The sequence below is a fragment of the Gastrolobium bilobum genome, unplaced genomic scaffold (assembly GCF_033153095.1).
Source record: "Gastrolobium bilobum isolate Gb01-03AN ecotype WA unplaced genomic scaffold, APGP_CSIRO_Gbil_v1 utg5420, whole genome shotgun sequence".
Taxonomy (NCBI): Eukaryota; Viridiplantae; Streptophyta; class Magnoliopsida; order Fabales; family Fabaceae; genus Gastrolobium; species Gastrolobium bilobum.
This window is the reverse complement of record NW_026898652.1, coordinates 427,583-435,700: the sequence shown is the minus strand read 5'-3', so window position 1 is coordinate 435,700 and position 8,118 is coordinate 427,583. Positions and strand designations below refer to the sequence as shown.

Here is an 8,118-nt window from a genome sequence, read left to right as displayed (position 1 = left end):
CACTCTTAATCATTTATTATTGCTTATAAATAGCACATTGTAAGTCTAGTAAAATGGCTTTGGAAGAATCAGTAATAGAATAGAGGCATATTCAGAGAATTGCCTGTGTATTTGTGTGTATGAGCACCAGTTATAGGACTTGTGAAATAACATTTAATGGGTGACAAACTATTAACAACTCAAATCGCATACAGGGGCACGTGACACATAATGGACATTGCACAAGATGCAAAAACAGGATTGAAGATACCATACATGTTATTCGGGACTGTCAATGGTCGGTGGATGTTTGGAAGTAACTAGTGAGACCTGAGAGGTGAAACACCTTCTTTACCACACCACCAACAGTGTGGTTGAAGGAAAATTTGATGAGCAACTTGGGAAGTAATATGGAACTACCTTGGCTGCTCTCTTTGGAGTAACCTGCTATTTTATTTTGAAGGGCCGAAATGCTCTTATTTTTTAAAATACCTTAGTAGTCAAAGATGCATTGGTTCGCAGTAGCATATTTACAGGTATGGAGGTCCAATCCAATATTTTAATAGAAGCTAATAGATTAGGGAAGCGTGGGAGAACGGAGGCCTTGATACGTGGGATTTCTCCTGCCAAGGGATGGTTAAACTGAATATGGATGCCTCTAGATTAAGGGATGCCTCGGGAAGGTGGCTGAAGGGATTCTCTAGAAACTTAGGGTGCAGGATAACTCTGAGAGCATAGCTTTGGGAAATTTTGCTAGGCCTTCAGCTCACATAGGAAGCAGGCTTTAGACGAGTTTGGATATAAACAGATTCCATGACAGCTTGCTCTCTTATCCAATCAGGGTGTTATAACCACCATCTTTTTTCACCAATCGTTACTATTATCAAGAACTTGCTCAACAAGCCTTGGATCACACAACTGACACATGCATTTAGAGAAGCCAATCATGTTGTAGAATAGATGGCACAACACGCTGCTGCGCATAGCTATGATATGACTATTTATGATTTTCCTCCCCTTGAATACAATGGCCTTATTACCGGGGACTCTGTGGGTGTGACTGAACCCGGAATGATTTGTCTATAATTGTTTTTTTGTTTTCCTTCACAATAGAAAAAAAAATACAAGACTGTTTTTTTTTTTTGTAAACAAAGAAGGGCAAAAACCCTTACAAGACTATTTTCATATTATAGAATCTTACCAATTGAATTAGTCTCAAATTTTTAAATAATAATTTTTAAAAATTAATCAACTATATATGTAAATAATACAAAACACGACAATAAAATTAATTTTTAATTTTAATTATAAAATAAAAAATTAGTGCATATAACTATTACAAAATATTACATATATAAGTTTTAGATCATCGTGGGAGTTTAGAACTCTTGCACGACCCTCCTAATTTTATTACTAACTATTAGATCATTTGGATTCTTATTAAAATTTTGCTAGTTTTTTGTGTTTAGACCTGATTTTTTTTATTGAATATAAATAGTACTAATCATGAGTTTTTTCATGGACCTTGGGAACTTATTTTTTCGAAAAATAATATAACATAACAGCTTTAGAATAATATATATAGTATATTCTTAAGTAAAAAATACTTTTTTGTTGTTCAATAATTTTTTTCCCGTAAAAGGTACTAGTTTGTATCATATTGCGATGGTTGCATCACCAAACATAGGATAATATTACCTTCTACAACACAATATCTTATAAAATGTAACATCTAACACTTCGCGGTATTAAAATTTTACCATGTTATTTACTGTTAAGGCTTACCACTTAAATCCAATCCAAGGAAATAAAAATGTTGGGAATAACATTTTCCTTTTTATTTAATTTTTTTTTCAAGCACATTAATGTAAAAATGAGTGAGTCTTAATAATTATTTTACTCTCTCTCTCTTTTCCTCACAATAAGATCCAAATATAGCAGAAAATACAATTTCCCGATATTTAATTAATATAGCATTTCCACCTCTACTCGCTTTCTCATGTCCCTTATCACCGATAGTTGATAATGTATGCAAGGAATAAGAATAGTTAAAATCCACTTGCTAGAGTTGATTGTTAGCAGGCTTAAACCGATTATGGTAAAAGTGGTCTCTCCAGCTCAGTCTAGCTTTGTGCCAAATCGTCACATTCAAGATAATATTATTGTTGTTCAAGAGCTTGTTCATTCAATGAGGAGGATGAGAGGAAAGAAGTATTTTATAGCTGTTAAAGTTGATTTGGATAAAGCCTACGATCGTTTAAATTGGAATTTTATTCGTAAGGTGTAGTAGAAATCAAAGTGCCTGATAGGTTAACAGAGTTGATAATGACTTCAGTGACCTCTCCAAAGACCATTTTGGCTTGGAATGGCAGCCTGTCAAAGGAGTTTCAACCTAGTAGAGGTGTTAGGCAAGGTGATCCTCTCTCTCCTTACCTATTTGTTTTAGCTATGGAGAAGCTCTCTCACATAATTGAGACTGTTGTGAATGGTGGTTTGTGGAAGCTGTTGTGACTCGGCAAGTGTACTGGTCGTAAAGTAATAAAAGTGTACTGAGTACGAGATCGTTCCCACGAGGATCGGAATTTCAAGCACTAGTTCGCTAATCGTGTTTTAGTTGGACAATCGAGAATTTAGATGAAGAGAATCGTAATTGAAGAACTTTAAAAATTAAAGACAAGTAATGAGATGTAATTAAAGAAATTTCAGAATTAAAAAGACAATTGAAAAGATGATGATTGATTAAGAATTTAAAACAAGCGTAGTTAAGGTTTCGACTTCCCCCAATATCCTCGTTACGTTATGAATTAAAGAGTCAAGAACCTTTTCTTAATATAATGCCAATCAATTCCATCTAAGTTAATTAGGGCTCAATTCCTTATTACCCTAAATCTATGTGATCTTGAAAGAACTCTAGTTCCTCGATTATTCCCCAAGAAAACATGCATTAAGATCAAGAATTACAAGATTGCACAATTACCCTATGTTTATCCCTAGATCACAAGGATTATGATAAATTTATCCAATCAGGGTTCATGCACCAACATCCCTATTGTCATACAATTCCCCAAAATCATTCTATAAAGAGAAAACTCATAGAAAGCATTAAAGACAGATAAATTTATTCAATTATAAAAAGAAAAGAATTCAAGAACAATTTAATCCATAAACATAAATGATTCAATTGGGTTCCATCTACCCCTAACTACATAAAGATTTAGCCTAACATACTGAATTCAAAAATAATAGTAAAGAAAAGAGAACCCCAAGCCTCCATTGGTGTGATGTTGACTTGGTTCCTCAGTGTTCCAGCGCTCTGCAACAAGATTCCTCCTTAAGGTCTCTATGTATTTCTCTGGACTTGTGAATTGGTGTGACCCTCAGCTCCCTATTTATAATCTTCAAAGCCACATCCTTCATTGCATCTCCCACCGTATCCTTATCAGATTTGTAATTGATATTATATTTGTTTCATTTTGTGTTTAAGATCTTGTAGATTGGTGACAGATTTCAGACTTTGAATCTTGTTATAATCTTGCTTCAATCCTCCATGAATCTCTTAGAATCAGGTTTGATATGCTTCCGCTTTAATTCCGGATATCAAAATCTTGTCTTCATTGGAAAATCTCAACAAATCTTAGTAAATCTTTGTTGTCTGGAACGTGCTTGGGCGCTCAAGCGCGCTGTTGTGCGCTCAAGCGCGCTGTTGGCCGCTTGAGCGTGCTTAAGTGCCTGCAATTTGTTGTTATGCCTGCCCTCACGCGCTCGAGCATGCTACTGGGCCCTCGAGCGTGCTCCTCGTGAATAAATTCTTGTCTTCTGGGGCGCTTGAGTGTGAATCTGTGCGCTTGAGCGTCCTGGATTGCTCATTTTGGCTGTTTTTCCTGCTTGCATGCGCTCAAGCGTCCTCTAGTGCGCTTGAGCGTGCTCTTCTGGCCCTTGAATTGTAAGATTTTTTGCTTCCCTTGGTCCATATTGAGCCTCTACTTCTACGTCATGATTTCTTTAGCACTTTTTAGCACCAATAGGTGTGGTTTTACCTTCAAAATGCAAATAACGTCAAAACGTCAACTCAGTTTCTTATCGTTTGACTTATATGTTGTAAAACCTTGAATTCCATGCATTCTACTACATAACTCTTGTATAATTTAGCCTAAAAACATGGTAAACCAAAGGTTTATCAAACATTCCCAGATTTTAATATTGTTGTCCTCGGCAATCAATCAGAATAAGACTAAGGGAATAGGGAGTAGGAATCTCAATAGCATGGAATTTGACAGGAAGAATTCATCAAAGACATGATTACAGAGCATTCAGACTCTAAAAATTAATGCATCAATCAACAAGATTCATAATTCTTCAGTTAAAAACTGCAACAAAATTTCTTAAGATCAAGAATAAAGAGAATCTACTGAAACACTCCCTCACTAGGAATTCATTTCATTCACACTCAACTGTTTAGAGGGTTGGTTTTTCACTCGTTTCCTACTGAATCAACACTACCATAGGCTTGATTATATTCTCGCTCTCCATAGTATTGTGACATATCTCATAGATCAAGAGGTCTTTCTTAGGGTTATAACTTGGCCTGGCTAAAGGAAGAAAAAATTTAGACAATGAGCTGCAAGATTAAAATTCAGATTCAAAGAGGAATAAATGTAATCGTTTACATTTTGTAAACAACTTTCTTTCTTCTTTTCAGTCCATTCTTCTTCTTTTTTCTTTTTAAACTCTTTTCTTGCTTGTCGTTTTCTTTTCTCAGAACAATTTTTCTTTCTTTCTGTTTACTTCTTTTCTTTTTCGCTTCCTGAGTATTTTTTCTTTTCTTTGTTTCTTTCTAACCAACCTTACTTCCTTGGCTTTTGCCTTTTTCCTTGTACTTTCATACATCACAATTTATATCATCAACAATTAACATCTTTTCCTCAATTCAAATCTGAAAATTAATCTCAATTAAGGTGAGGATTTATATGGAAAATGGCTTATTCATCTTTATAGGTTTTCAAAGAATAAACAGGCCTAGGCTCAAAGGGGTTTAACTAAGGAATATCAACAATGGTTGGCTATTTGGCCATCTAGTTCAAAGAAAGAACATGCCTCAATCATATCCATAAAATATATCACATACCAATTCAAGCAAGAAACAAAGCAAGTTCTAGAGTCTTTCATACAGTGGGATGCACACTCAATAAAAAATTTCTGTATAGGCTCAAAACCTCACGGCTATGAATGCACAGTAATTCCCCTATTCTTTATCTTAAAAAAATTTATCACTAAAGAGAGAATATTCAATGAATCATGAAAATCATTACATTGATGCTCATTATGAAAATATTCAAGTAAGTGCATCATCATGCTCTGAATCAATTACTGATCAAAAATTTCCGCCATTTTTTCATTTAAAAGCACTGAGTAAAACTTTCAAACTTTTCACAAAAACAATGGCTTTGGGGTTTTCAAAATAAACTAAAAATTAAAAATTCAATTCAAAAAGAATTAAGCTAAAGCAAAGGAGAAAGGATTTGAGATAGTTCCCTGTTTTAGCCGGATATTTTGTGTATGCTCATGAAGTTCCTCCGACTTATTCAATTGTGCTCAGATGAACCACGTGTTCCTCATTCCCAGATTTAAACGTTGATGTCCTAAGCAACAGATTTAAATCTACAAAGAAAACGCATCGAGAAATAAAAACAACTAGTTGCTTCCTCTTGTTGTTTGTTCCCTTTTTTTCACCTGTAAAATTCACTCAGTGACAGTCATTAATCTCAACACCTTCTCCTATATTTTTGTATTTTTCTTTATTTAATTCAAAGTAAAAACAATTAAAACAGTGAAATTAAAATAAAACAGTAAAGTGTGGGTTTGTCTACCCATTAGCGCTTGTTTAATGTCACGAGCCTAACGTACCTGATTTACTTTCATGGTGGGTCAAAGCATAAGCTTGGTGATGTCCAAGCTCCATCATTCAGAAATTGTGTCCTACCATAGTGCTCTTGTGCATATAAGTGAGATACAGTAGCCTCAAGAACTTTGAATTTGGTATTTATATGTTTTCCCTTGCTCCTGGGCTTCTCCATCTCAACTTTTAGCTTACTTTCTTGAGAAGACTCATCATTGTGTTCTTCTTCACCTTTCTTTTCACTAATATAGTAGACTTGATCTTCCGGTTGAGCTACGGATGAGGGGACTTCTTTGTCAAAGAATTTGAAAATTGCTTGCTCTCCGTTTACCCGTAAGATCAACTCACCTTTAAGTACATCAATCAGTGCTCCTGAAGTTTCGAAGAAGGGCCTTCCAAAAATCATAGGAATTGTGGCATCTTCTTTAATGTCAAGGATGACAAAATCAACAGGAATGATGAATTTGTCTACCTTGGCCAATATATCTTCAATGATGCCATAAGCTTACTTTAAAGAGCGGTCAACCAGTTGCACTATTGTTCTTGTGGGCTTTACTTCAGTAATCCCCCAACTTCTTCATCGTGGAGAGTGGCATGACATTGATGCTAGCTCCAAGATCACATAAAACATTGTCCACTTCCACTTTGCCTGTAGCGCATGGAATGCTGAAGCTCCCTGGATCCTTGACTTTGGTAGGTAACTTCTTTTGGATGATAGCATTACATTCCTCCGTCAGATTCACCGTCTCACATTCCTGCAATTTACACTTCCTTGATAATAGATCCTTCATGAACCTTGAATAGTTGGGCATGTTCTCTAAAGCTTCAGCAAAAGGAATGTTGATCTGCAACCTCCTGAATATGTCTAGAAACTTTGAATACTGCTGCTTCTGAATATCTTTCTTTAATCTCTGAGGATATGGGATTCGAGCATATGGGGAGAGATCTAAGGGCTTGTCTTGTCTTTCTAAAGCTTTCTTCTTCTCCCACTTAAATAATTTCCTTTCAACTTGTTCAGGATTGCTTTTGTCAACTTCAATTGTATCTTTTTCCTTTTCTTCCTTTTCTTCTTCAACTGATGCTTCTCCATCCTTCTTCTTTTCTTCGGGCTGCTCCTCTATAGGCTGAATCACTGTCTCACTTCTAGTGGTGATAGCATTGCAATGCTCCCTTGGATTGACAACTGTGTTGCTTGGAAAAGTACCCTGAGCTCTCTCGAAAAATTGCTTTGACAACTGGCCAATCTGAATTTCCAGATTTCTTATGGAAGCTTCTTGATTCCGGTGTGCTGATCTAGTCTCTTGCATGAAAGCAGATGTGTCATCTCTGAAAGCATTTGCACCTTAAATATAATCAGAAGTGGTCTTGCACAGCTGTGCAAAAGCTTTCTCCCACTCAGAAGTGTTACTTTGTTGTGGGGTATGTGGTTGCACTGGAAGGGGAGGATTGAGCTGATGGTTGGATTTGTAACTCAACCCTGGATGTTGATTCTGATTCTTCTGATCGTACCAGATTCCATTGGCCTCTACTGATGGCTTTTCAGTTGTTCTCATGTAGTCACAATCTTCCGTCGCATGAGCCTCTGCACAAATACCACATTTAATTTAAGAATTACTAACAGAAGAAACTTGAGAATGATTAAATTGTTTAGCAAGAGCATCTAATTGTTCTTGTTGTTTCTTGTGCATTTGCAGCATTTGTTCATTTTGGGCTAAGATTGCATCATAGTCGTCAAGCTTCATAATTCCTGCTCTCCTTTGTGCAACTGGGGCATTGTCAAATTCTTGAGAAGCTAAGGATTCTAACAATTCTAGTGCTTCCTCTGGAGTTTTTGTTTTCAAGGAGCCCTCTGCAGCAGCATTTACCAGTGTTCTTGTGTTGGGTGTCATTCATTGGAAAAAGATTCTTGTTTTCTCCCATGCTTCAATTCCATGTTGATGACACTTCCTAAGTAATCCTTTGAATCGTTCCCAAGCCTCGTACATAGATTCTCTTTCTTTTTGTTCAAAAGAGGTGATTTCCGCTTTGAGTCTTGCCATCTTTGAAGCTGAGAAAAATCTGGCCAGGAATTTCCTTGCTAGGTCATCCCAACTGGTTATGCTTCCTTCAGGTTGAGACTGCAGCCAAGCTCTTGCATCATCCTTCAGCGAACATGGAAATAGTCTGAGCAAGATAGCGTCACGAGAAACTCCATTCACTTTTAATGTATCACAGTAAAGTAGGAAATCATCAAGATGACTATA

At 36.2% G+C, this 8,118-nt stretch overlaps 1 non-coding gene across 1 annotated transcript; it reads left to right on the top strand.

Moving 5' to 3' along the window:
• The first annotated feature begins 7,801 nt into the window (after nucleotides 1–7,801).
• On the top strand, nucleotides 7,802–7,908 carry LOC133318098 (small nucleolar RNA R71). The gene has a single exon (XR_009752425.1). It is a non-coding gene; the product is annotated as a small nucleolar RNA R71 (small nucleolar RNA).
• The last annotated feature ends 210 nt before the right edge of the window (nucleotides 7,909–8,118 follow it).